Here is a 12,728-nt window from a genome sequence, read left to right as displayed (position 1 = left end):
CCACTCTGGCCTGTATGTGTGCGTGTATATCTATATTGGTCGGGGAAGGGGGGTAGGGGGAAGGTTAGAGCTGTGCACTACTTCGGAGAAAGGTGGGGCGCTAGGACCCACGCGGGCTCCGGATCCCGGATCCCCACTCTCTCACCTCCCCAACCACCCCAGTTTCTGCTCCCTCCCCAGGCCGGGCTCCGCAGCGCCGGAGCCTGAGCCAAGGCAGCCGCAAGGAGGGGAAGCGGCGGGCCGACCAGCGGGGCTGCGGGAGGCCTCGGTCAGGCCGGGAAGGAGGGAAGGAGGAAGGCGGAGAGAAGAGGGGGGAGGGAGGGGAGACAGCGGAGGAGGCGGAGAGAGGGAGCGCGACAGAGCGAGCGGAGGGAGGGAGGGAGCACAGGAGGCGGCGGCGGCGGCGGAGGAGGAGGCGGAGGAGGAGGAGGAGAGAAGAGGACAGGACAGAACAGGGCAGGACGGAGGGACGGAGCAGGGCCGGGCCGGACCGGCCACACGGTAATTAGCACCGCTCAGGGCGGGGTGGGGGGGTGGGGTGGGGAGGGCGGCCCCCGAGGCTGGCAGTGCCCGGGTCGTGAACACCCGCAGCTGCCCTCCCTCCCCGGCTCCCTTCCCCTCCCCCGGCCCCTCCAACTCGGAGCTGTGCGCCCGGGGCGGCCGGGGTGAGGGCTCTGGGCATTAGGTGGGTGGATGCGACTGGCGTGGGGGGGAGAGTAGGGAAAATTTTGCACGTCTTATTTGTGGGTCTGTTTATTTCCCTCTGGGATCCGGAAAGCGCTCCCTCCCGTCCCCCGCTCCCACCCCCAGCTCCCAGAGACTCTCCCTCCACCACCAGCCCCCCCCATCGCCCGCCCCGCTCCCTCCTCCTTCCCCATTCCCTCCTCCCCTTCCCCCAGCTCCAGTCTCAAGTTCAAGTCCATACAATGCCCGCGGGGGGCCGCTCCTCCATCCCTTCCCTCCGTTCTCCTGCAGGGACTGGGGGTGGGGGGAGACAGGGACGACTTGGCCCTAGTCCTCTGGGTTGATCTGGCCCCCTGGGGACTCCATGCACTGTCATAGAGGGGGAGGGGGCACCCACAAACAGCTCCCCCACAATCTCCCCCCCCCACGCCCGCCCCCATCCTGACTCTGGCTGCTTACGAATTCGTCTTGCGCCCCCCACCCTCCCACCCCTCGGATGACGGGCTGAGAACCCAAGGGCTGGCGAATTAGGAGAGCTAGGATCCCGATTCCCCAGATAATCCGCCCCTCTGCCCTGCGGGGGAACGAGAAAGGGGTAAAGGACTAAGGACTGAGGGCAGAGCAGCAGTAGCCGCGGCAGAAAATGGCAGCCTGGCACGACCCTTCGCCCCCCCGCTTCCCTCCCTCCCCTCCTTTACTGGCCGGGCCCGGCCCCCTCCCGCCCTCGGCCCCCCTGCGGGGGCGGGGGACCCTGTAGGGCCTCCCAGGGGTGGGGTGGCTGGAGGAAAGGGGCGGAGGAGGAAATCTCTCGGGGAGGGGGAGATCTATTGGTCGCGGGAGCTGGGAGGGGGCACTGAGGAAAGGCTGAGTTCGCTCTGGCCCTTGCCTCCCCCCCTTGGCCACCTGTGGCTCAGGGTGCGGGGTAGGAGCGGGGATTTGGGAAGAGGCGGAGGTTGGGGAGTGATCTGTCTCTCCCCACCCTCACTCGACTTTAGTCCTACCCCCCCCCCCAAACATACACCCCCATCTCGGGTGCGAGGGGCGTTTGGAGCTGCTCTGGGGTTGTCGAGAGTCCTGCCCCAGGCCCAGCCTTCCCCACCCCCTCCCGGCCTAGGAAGCTCTGTGCGGCGCCGCAGTGTAACGGGTGGGGTGGGGGGGACGGGACGGGGGAGGCGGATGAGGATTCCCCCCCTGAGCTCAGGTCTATCGGAGAAGCTGGGGGATGGGGGAAGCAGGGAAAATGCGGGGGTGGCGGGGGCGGGGAAGCGGGGGCCCTGCCGGGTGTTTGGGGGCCGTGAAGTGGGAGCTGCTGGGCCTCTCCCAGGGGTCGCTCCCCCGCCCCCGTTTCCCCCGCAGCAGCCTCCGCCTCCACCCCCCCCAACCCCCAAACAACACACACACACACACAGAGACACACACAGACACACACGCTGGAGCTGGTGCAGACGTGTCCTTGAACGCTTCGCATCTGCACAGTGAAGGACGAGGCCTTGCGCAGGGGGGGAAGAGGCTTTTGGGCCCCTCTGCCCCAGAACCCCTGGTCTCTCGCCCCCTCCCAGGGAAAGCAGACTGGGCCCAAGCCCAGAAGGAATCCCTCTCCAATTCCTAGTTCTGTTGCTCGTTCCCCATCCCTTCTGCGCACCTCTCAAGCACCCCCTCCCCCAGTCCTGGGACGGGGGCTGAGCTGGCACAATCCCAAAGCCTTACCCCTCCTCTGCCCATTCCCCCAGTCCCTAGCTCCGAGCTTTACTCTGCCTGTGGTACTGTGGCTGGGAAACTGCTTTTCTCTGCACCATGGCCCCTGCTCCTAAGCCCCCCCCCCCTTTTCCTTTCTCCCATCTATTAGACCCACCTTCTTTCCTTCTCTTCTATTCTCCCCCCTTTACTACCTATCCCCCCTTTTCTTTATTTCCTTTACTTTCCTCCTCCCCTTTAAATCACTTCTCCCCAGTTGATGGAACAAGGGTATAGGTGAGAAACAATGCCCCTATAACTTAATTCCTCTTCCCCTAGTCTCCTTAAGCATATAGCCTGGCAATCGTCATTTTAACCCAAGATACTCTTCTGCTTCCAACTGGACAGTCTAATGGAGGATCCAGCAGAAGTGGGAAAGGACTCGACAAAATTATGGCCAAGGAGACATCAACCCCCAAAATAAAGCTATGTCAAGGGACACAAATGCCTCATGCTCTGTTACCTGACATGTCTGGTTCTGGTCAAAGAGCTGCCATCAGTGTCCCATAAAGAAGCATCTCTGCCTTATGCCTCAGGGTACAAGAGACCCTGAGAGCTGTCCTCCACCACTGACAAGTCACTTGTATTCAGTAGAACATTGGCTAGAGGTGCCCCGGCCCATCTGAGCTTAATGGGTTTGAACAAGCTTGGAGCTAGTTTAGATTTTGGTCAGCAATGCAGCCCCACCATACCTGAGGGACCAGAGGAGTGACAGGTGGATCCTTCTCTTTGGGGGCTCATCAGGGCACTTCCCTACCATTGTCTCAAAGGAGCTCCCTCAGCCATTCTATCCCCATCTCCCCTTCTTGGGGAGGTTAGTGTTACTTGCTTGTCCCCTTGCATCAACTATGGGGAAGGATGCAGGCAACAGATGTGATTCTTTCCCCCTTTGCCCCTCTGCTTCAGGGCTCCACCAATAATCTAATGGGACTGCATTGGGGAAACTGTTTTAAAAAAAAAAATGTGTTTATGGGTGGGTGTGTATGCGTGTGGTCCAGAGGCCAAGTTTGTTCCCCCCTCCCCCATTTCTCTTTAAGGGTCCCTTCCTCCCCACTTGGGGTCTGACCTTTACCCTCAAACCACTCCCACTCTCAGTCCCTCTTTTGCCTTTTTTCTACAAGGCCTTTCCTTCCAGCTATCTGTCCACCAGGGTAACAGGTGGTACTTAGGAAAAGCTTAAGGTGTTAGCCGTCTCAGGATCAGTTAGAGGATCTCCTTTACCCAGAGAGTAAAATCTCTGCTCAAAAATGGAATAGGTTGCTTAATAAGGAAGTTACCCTCTACCCTTCATGTAGAGGCAGAATAGTCACTTGACAAGGATGCTTTAGAGAGGACTTCTGCCTTGAATGGGGGATGAGACTAAGTGTCTAATAAATCCTTCCTGGCTTGAAGGTCCTAGTTCCTAATGATGGAATAGCAGGCACTGGGAAGTTGGGGAAATGTTTTTTGTGTAGGAGACTATGTGGGGTGTCCTTGGAATCAGACTTCTAGCAAGTACCACAAGTACCTCCCAAATCTGGTTCTTCCTGCTTCTGTTTGTATATGTATATTTGGAATCTCTCTGTATGTGAAGGTTGGTTTTTACATATATTCTAGTACCTTTCCCTATTTGTGTGTCTGTCAACACATGTTCTATTTCACACCTGCTCTTCTGGTTTATTTCTACACAAGAATATATGTGATTCTAGTGTTTGTGTCTCATTGTGTCTTTAAATATGATTAGCTCTTGAGGAATGTATGTACCATACTAGAGAATATTAGAAGGTACTCTTTGACATCATCACATCTAACCTTCTCATTTTACAGGTGAGGAAACTAAGTTCCCAGAGAGATGAAATATCTTGTTCAAATTAGTGGGAGAGCCAGGACTTGAACCCAGAGTCCCTAACTTTCAGTCAAAGTGACCTTCTACCACACTGTCCTGCCTTTTATCTAAGTTGGTTTGCAAAGAAAGAATTCAGGGCTGGGTGTGAGATGACACGGGAATCTAAGACTGGTTCTGTCACTAAGCTATGGGTCACTGGGTAAGTCATTAAAGATCTTTGGGGCTAGATTTCTCCATCTATAAAACAGAGACTATAGATTTCAGAGGAGGGAAGGACCTCAGACATTCTTTAGTCCTGTATCATTCAATAATCTCTGATTAACCAATCTTTAAAGATTGTTATGAAGAATAAGTGAAAGCACTATGTCAACATGGTTATTATTTAATGGGTTTTCATAGCATGACTGACAAATTCTATTTATGTAATACCTTGGTCTTTCCAGTGTTCTGTGGTCTCCCATGACCATGACAACTTAAGGGATTCAGAAATTCCAACCCAGTGCTAGCAGATTCATCTTAATGGGCTGCAGTGACTTGGAAAAGCTAAATCTTTTCATCAATGCCATTTTTCTATACACCCAGGCTTTGACAGTTCTTAGCCATGTGACCGTGGACAAGTTATTTGGTTATTGGTTTCCACATCTGTAAAATGGGGCTTTACAACACTCATACTACCTCCCTCAGGGCTGTTGTGAGGAAAGTGCTTTGTTATCCTTGAGCTTCTATGTCAATATAAATTATTATTATTATTAGTTAAAATAATTGATATAATTTCTTAGGCATCTATTTTGCTGTAAAGCACTGTGGAGGATACAAAGATAAGTAAACAGGATCCCTCCCACCATGGAACTTGCAGCTCATTAGGGAGATAACATGTGCAGGCTATTATACCTGATGATAGGTGGTATGTGCCAGATGAGTGATCAAGGTAGGTGTTGTCCATAATTTCAAAGGAGGGAGACAATACTTTCAGCCAAAGGGATCTGGGAAGCCCTTTTGGAAATAGGATTTGAGCTGTCCCCTTTCCTATAATGCTGCAAGGTTTGCAAGGGAAAGTTTCCAACCCTGTGAGGGTAGGTGAGGGTAGCTAGTGCAAGTGTTTTATCCTCATTTTACAGATGGGGAAACTGAGACTCTAAGAGGCTAAGTGACTTGCTGAGGCAGCTGATGTCTGTGGCAGGATTTCAAACCGGGGCTTTTAGCTTCAGATCCAAAGTTCTTTCCTCTGTCACATTGCCTCTAAGGATCTCAGTAAGCAGAATGGTGGTGGGAAATACATTATAGGTAGGGGAAAATACCAGTTATAGTTGCCCAATACTAAGTGGATCAGTGTGGCATGCCTTGAGTGCATAGTGACTGTAAAAATGGGGCCCATTGGGGGTGGCTAGGTGGCACAGTGGATAAAGCACCAGCCCTGGATTCAGGAGTATCTGAGTTCAAATCTGGCCTCAGACACTTGACACTTACTAGCTGTGTGACCCTGGGCAAGTCACTTAACCCCCATTGCCCCGAAAAAACAAACAAACAAACAAAACAAAACACCCAATAAATAAATAGAAAAATGTGGCCCATTTACAAGTCCTTGCACAGACTGCAAGATTTAGGAAGGACACAATAGTTGTCTTCAAGTATTTGATGGGCTGTCGGGTGGAAGAGGGATTGAGCTTGTTGAGTTTAGCCTCAGGGAACAAAACTAGGAGTGTGGGTAGAAGTTGCAAAGAGGCAAATTTAGGCTAGACTTCTTAACAATTAGAGCCTTAGGGCAGCTAGATGGCACAGTGGATAGGGCACCAGCCCTGGATTCAGGAGTACCTGAGTTCAAATCCGGCCTCAGACACAACACTTACTAGCTGTGTGACCCTGGGCAAGTCACTTAACCCCAATTGCCCTGCAAAAAAAAACCCCAAAAAAACAATTAGAGCCTTACAAAAATGGGGTGGGCTGCCTTGAGAAGGGGTGGACTGTCCTTCCTTGGAGGTCTTTAGGCAGTGGCTGGATTCTTGTTCGGGTATGGGGTAAACAAGACAGCCTCTAAGATCCTTTCCAACGAGGAGATTTGGTGAGTGTGTGTATCCTTCTATTAATCAGAGAGAGAGAGAGAGAGTGTGTGTGTGTGTGTGTGTGTGTGTGTGTGTGTGTGTGTGTGTGTGTAGGGCTTATTTGGGGCAATAGCCTTGGGGATTCATTGTCATGGTGGTGTTTAAACTCAGCCTGGGATTCATTTTTCTCCTTTTGGTGCTCCTGTGGTCCCGTCCCGTCCCCCCCCCCAGGTGCCCCGATTTTCCTGCACTGGAAAGATGGTTACTTCTTCCTGGCTCTCAGGCCCTGGTTCCTGGGGCTTGGAAATTTAGTGAGGCCTAGCATGTAGCTCCATTTTTCCTGTTTAAGTCACACGGAAAGCGTGGTCGGAGGGGCTTCCTTGACTAGTCAGTCACCTCCTGGGCTCATTTCTGATCTAGATAAATGTGTTTGCTAGAAATAGCAAAATGCCCCCCCTTCCCCCTTGCACTTGGATCTGGCTTTGGGGTCCTTCGAACATAAGAACTCTGGAGTTTGTTCTGAGTACAAGAGGAAGAAGCATTAGCTGTTTGATGGGGCCTTTGATCCCACCAGCCAGGTGGGTAAGGGGAAGGAGGAGGGGAGGTCAAGGTTCCTGAAGTCCACTAAACCTGGCCCCAACTTTCTACTTGGGTTTGCAGCTTTCTGCTGGGCCTTGGGTCAAATGAGGAACTGACTTGACCTGCTCTCAAAGATCCCTTCCCACACAGGCCCTTCCTGCTGACGCAGCAGGAGGCGGCTTCCAAGGGCAGCCAGCTTTCTGCATTCCTGGCATGGAGCGACCCTCATCTGGTTGGGGAGGGGGGCGGCTGAAAGGAGGCGGAAGGGCAAGATCAAGAGAGGAACTCCTCTTATCCCTCCTACCCCATCCCTCCCCCCACAAACACACATATACACTCTCCCACTTGCCCCTGTAATGACTGGGTGTGTTTGTTATCACACAGAGAGGTCTTCTAATTATTCCTCTGGCAATGAGAGGAGCTGGATTAAATTTTATCTGGGGGACCCCATGAGTTGTTTACATTTGAGATGTGGGCAGATAGGCAAAACAGGTCAGGAACTCATGTGGCCTTCATGGAAGGCTGGGTGTGTGAGTGTACATATATGCTTTGGTGTGTCCATGTGGAATCTTAATAGTAAAATAAAGAGTCCAAATTCCTCTTGCTTTCATACAACCTGGAGGGCACAGTTTCAGTCTCAACTCCCTATGTCTACCCAAGGGGCGCTAGACAGAAGATCCCACCCGACAGCTCCCCTCTGTGAGCTCAAGAACCATCCTATTACTTTATGCTTAAATGCAGTTAGAAAGTTCTTTCCCATACTTAGCCTCGGTTGGGAATATGGAGGTGAGAGGCATGTTAGCTTCTTTTTACAGAGGAAAAAACTGAGGGGCAGGAAAGTTAAATGATAGATTATAGGATGTAGATGTAAATTAAATGCAGATTGCAGGATGTCAGAACTGGTGGGGACTTTCCCAATAACTAGAAAAGGGCAAGCTGGGATACTGTCAGTTTTTGATTCAATGTAATAAGCATTTATTAAGCACTAACCATGCACCAGGCACTATGCTAGGCACCAGGGATACAGAGGTAAAAACCAATAGTAGCATCTTCAAATCGCTTAAGTTTGGTGGAGGAAAGATTATGTGCTTTGACTAGTGTGTACAAAATACAGAGAGAAGAAATATAAAGTGATTTTGATAGAGGAGGGAGGAAAGGAGAAGGAGAAGGCATTAGCAATTACAAGCCCAGGACTTGTCCTACTACCTGTTGCTGAAATGGATGGGCATTGCCTACAATAAGTCTGTTGTTGTATATAAATATGGTTCTCTCTGAGAGAGAGCCAGCCTCAGAATAAGAAAGGTCTGGGTTCCAGTCCTGCTTCTGATATATTGACTGTGATCCTGAGCAAGTCTCAACTTCTCAATGCTCCCATTCAACTCTTAAAACTATAATTCCCTAGGGGGCAGCCAGGTGGTGCAGTAGGTAAAGCACTGGCCCTGGACTCAGAAGTTCCTGAGTTGAAATCTGGCCTCAGACACTTGACACTTACTAGCTGTGTGACCCTGGGCAAGTCACTTAACCCCCATTGCCCCACACAAAAACACAACAAAAAAACCCTATAATTCCCTTGCTGTTTTTGATCTCTCTCCTCTCCCCTTCCTCTCCTTTCCTTCTCTCACTTCTCCTCTTCCTCCCCCCTTCTTCTCTCCATTTTCTCGCTCTCTCTCTCCCATAGATACATATATTTGGATCAGAGCAATGGTTTTGTTGGCACAAAGAACTTTCAGCATGAAGACATGTCAATTCATCTGTAACTTCCACATTTTTAAGAGTTGCTTGAGCCAGTGAATTGCCCAGGGTCATACAGCTAGTCTGGATCAGAGACAGGATTTAAACAGGACTTCTGACTTTGCTGCCTGTCAAGATCTCTGTGGGTGTCTACATATATACTTTAGTAAATATGTGTTTATCTGGATACTATGCCCATGTGAACTAGATTGTATATTTTGAAATGTGAGGCATCTGCCTTCAAGGACAGATGTGCCAGTGTATACTATATACATGGTTATATATGCATGGATATGTCTAGTGTATATATTTACCAAGTATGGGAGTATCCATGTATTAGAATCAGAGTGCACGAAGGTACTTGGAGAAGTCATTGAATCCATGCCTTAACCAGGGTACCATGATCTGAGACAGATGAAAATAAATATTCATCCTCTTTTTTTCTCATTAAGTATATTATTGATACTCTTAAAAAATTCATCTTCACCTCTCAATGGCTCCCTTCCCATCCTGTCCCTTTAGAGCCCTCCCTTAAAACAGCTAAGTGCAGCTAAGGAGAAGAATTGAGCACATTAGCCTTATCTAGAAAACAGATGTATAGATGTATATAGATAGAAATGTAGAGATATGTCTGTCTCATTCCACACCTATAGCTCACTGATCCCTCTTCTGTTCTCTCAAGTCATGTTTGACATTGAATGAACCACAATTTTGGAGTCTTTCAGTATTGTTTTTCTTTGCATTAGTGTATTTATCATGTAAATCACTCTCCCTGTTCTTATTTGGCTCGACATTCAATCCTCTGTTAAAAGACCTTCTGGTATGGGAGACCACACAATGTATTCTGTCTCAACATCTCTTAATGTCAACAGGTTTGCCTTAGCACTGGCTTGAGCCCCTTATCCTGCTCACCATTTTCCGTGTGTTCAATCCTCAGAAGAGGCAGAGCTCAGATAGTTTCCATGCTGGTGGGAAGCAGCCCTGCAGAGTTCTCATGTTATGGTTAGTGGAGGGCTATGGAATGGGGGAAGAATTGCTTCCATCTGACACACACATATACACAACAGACCCAGCAGCAACATGTGCAAGATGGCTCTGGGCTGAACTGTGTTGGGGAGTAGTGAGACTCCTATGAGGGGACAAAGCTGCATAGCTTGTTCCAGTGGGAATTCTTTCGTAGGCTTGCAACGGGGGCAAAATGGAAAGAGCACATGATTGGACTCAGTAGACCTGGTATTTAATCCTGGTTTTCCCACTAATGTGCTTTGTGACCTTGGGAAGGTGATAGAACCTCTCTGAGCTTCAGTTTCCTGTCGTGTTCCTATCTTGTAAGGTTGTCATCAGGATCAGTGCATTGTAGCCCTAAGGCATTATATAAATGTGATTTTAAAATAACGGTACTTACCCTCCCCCTATCTCCTCTCCCATATAATCCTCTGTGCCCTTTCTTTGGCAGCAATGCTGGTGTAAGGTTAAGCCTTATGAGCAGGGAACGGCCCATATTCTTAATGACAGTGGGTATATTCCTCAGTGGGCAATTTACTAGACCACTCCTGAACTTGAAGGAAAGAATTTGAGCTTGTTAAGTCTGGGATCTTGACTTCTTTAAGTCTTTTCATAATTCATGTATTACAACCATTTAATCATCTCTGTGGTTCTCTGAACCCCCTCCCAGTTATAGATACAACCTTCTAGAGAGAAAGACTGACCAGTACTAAGATAAAGCAGGCAAGGATTAGCTTGTGTTTCTCCTATAAGTGATCCAGCCTTCCTGCTTTATGTAGGCAAGAATGTTCTTTCTACCATGCCCCTAAGCACTGATGCCTTGGTGTAAGCCCTCAGATGTTTTCAGGATATCCCATGCCCTAGCTTCCTGGAGTGTGTATGGGGAAGTGGGGGAGAAAGGCATGTGTGAAACCCAATCAATTTTTGTTCAGTCGTTCTTAGATATGTCCAACTCTCTGTGACCTCATTTGGGGTTTTCTTGGCAAAGATACAGGAGTGATTTGCCATCTCCCCAGCTCATTTGACAGATGAGGAAACTGAGGCAAACAGCATTAAGTGACTTGCCCAGGGTCACAGCTAGTAAGTGCCTGAGGCTAAATCTGGACTAAGGAAGATGAGTCTTCCTTAGTCCAGGCCCAGCAGTCTATCCACTGGGCCACCTACCTACCCACAGGCAGACAGATAATCTATGTGTTCCCAGACAGGAATGTAAGTGGTAAAGAGAGGAGGTCCCTTCTTTTCCTTAGCTTAGATTTCATATTGTTACATTTTCCCATACTGAAAGAGTATAAATACAGTATTATACTCTTGTCCATGTACTTTGGTTTTAATTTTTAAACCCTGACTCCACTCCCCCAGCAATGTGTATTTCCTGTTCATATTCACCTGTGGTCCACTCTGACTACTAGATCTTTTCAGCCTTGCTTATTTATACATAGCCAGTCACTATAAAGCTTCTTTTCTCTAAGTATATATAAATATATCTTTGAACTAATTCCTTTTTATAGGCATTCTCTTTGCTTTTACTTCAGACTTCACCCCCCCTTCTTTCTAATGTTAATCCCATACTTGCAGATACACCGCGCTCCACCCCCCAACATTGAGCCCAGGACTTCTCCTTTGGGGACATTAGAAAAGGGTGAATTTTTTCAAGGAGGGCAATAGATTCTTGGCTCCCAGTCTTCTAGGCCATTCCAAACATGATCCAGCTTCCAGATGAATCTGTGTTCCTTGCCACATGGCAGTGGTTAGCAGACAACTTGCTTCACAATATTGAGTGGGACTGCTTTGATGATCATGGTTCAAAAGATGTACTCATGGAGAAAAAGGAACTGGTAGAGACCAAATGAAACTTTTGGCTCTTTAGTGAGATTCTTTTCCATTCCTACAATGACCTTTGAAGTAGATGGATCTGGGGTGCTGAATCAAGCTACAGCAAATGTATGAGACAATTTAAACCTAATCACTAAACCAGGTATGGTGTCACTCATTGGTCTATCAGACTTTGAAAGAAATTCAAGGGTGGAATTATAGAAGGTATGGTGAAAACATGTAACTTGTTCTTATAAATAGTCACAGCTTATAATGTTGGACAACTGGTAGATTACCAGTATGATCCCCCTACCCCCCCCCAACACCATTCCTCCCCACCCCCCTTCTCAACAATGGTTTTATATCCAGAGAGGATCCTGGGAGTTAAAGACAGAGCATTGAGACTTCCTTTCTTACCAGGCAAGCTGATGAAATCTATAGTAAAGGGTAAGGTCACTGAATATTTATATAATTCAACCTACTGGGGAAAGGGCTGCTTCAAGAAGAAATCATCCCTGATTAATTTGCTAGAATTTTCTAAAGGGATAAAATCAGCATGTGGAGAAAGATGAAGCAATTTAGGTCTTTGAAAGCCTTTGACAAGGTTCCATTCTAGAGATGGGGGAGGGGAAGAGCAGGGAGCACTGTTTGGTCATGGAGAGGGAAAACCCAGAAACCCTTGGATAGAGATAAATGGTCACTTTTCCGGTCAGAGAAGTTGAGCTGGACAGCAGGAGCTCTCCAGAGAGGCATCTCTGAACTTGCAAATGAGATAACCTCAGCAAAGAATATTACAAACCTTAAAGTGCTATAAAAATGTTAGCTATTATTATCATCACTGAGCTCTTCCAAGTGATGAAATGACTAGCTGAAGGGTATAAACTGCAGGAAAGCCTCATGAGGCTGTGAATGAAAGGGTGGCAGACTGTGTGCAATAGAAGGAATGTGATGGGGGGGGAGGGGGAAAGGTGGAAATGATCGCAATTGTGCTTAGAGAATGATGGGTTCTGAACTGTCAGTTCTGACTCTGTAATAGAATCTAATGGTAGACAACTCTCTGGAGACATCAGTCCAGTGTTCAGGTTCAGCCAAGGGGGCAGCTAGGTAGAGCAGTGGATAAAGCACTGGCCCTGGATTCAGGAGGACCCGAGTTCAAATCCAGCCTCAAACACTTGACACTTACTAGGTGTGTGACTCTGGGCAAGTCACTTAACCTTCATTGCCCCCCAAAACAACAGCAAAACCAAGTTCAGCCAAAAAAGACTAAACAAATCTTGCAGATGTCCATGGGAAGGCCATTGAGAACAAAACAAATAAAC

At 48.5% G+C, this 12,728-nt stretch overlaps 1 protein-coding gene across 1 annotated transcript in view; it reads left to right on the top strand.

Annotated features, from left to right (window-relative positions):
* The first annotated feature begins 416 nt into the window (after nt 1–416).
* DNMT3A (DNA methyltransferase 3 alpha) overlaps nt 417–12,728 on the top strand; it is a 154,731-nt gene continuing 142,419 nt past the window's right edge. The window contains 1 exon segment of the mRNA XM_043982889.1: nt 417–501. The gene's annotated coding sequence lies outside the window, so the exon portion shown is untranslated.

The sequence above is a fragment of the Dromiciops gliroides genome, chromosome 2 (genome assembly GCF_019393635.1).
Source record: "Dromiciops gliroides isolate mDroGli1 chromosome 2, mDroGli1.pri, whole genome shotgun sequence".
NCBI classification, from domain to species: domain Eukaryota; kingdom Metazoa; phylum Chordata; class Mammalia; order Microbiotheria; family Microbiotheriidae; genus Dromiciops; species Dromiciops gliroides.
This window is presented reverse-complemented; position numbering and strand designations above follow the sequence as displayed.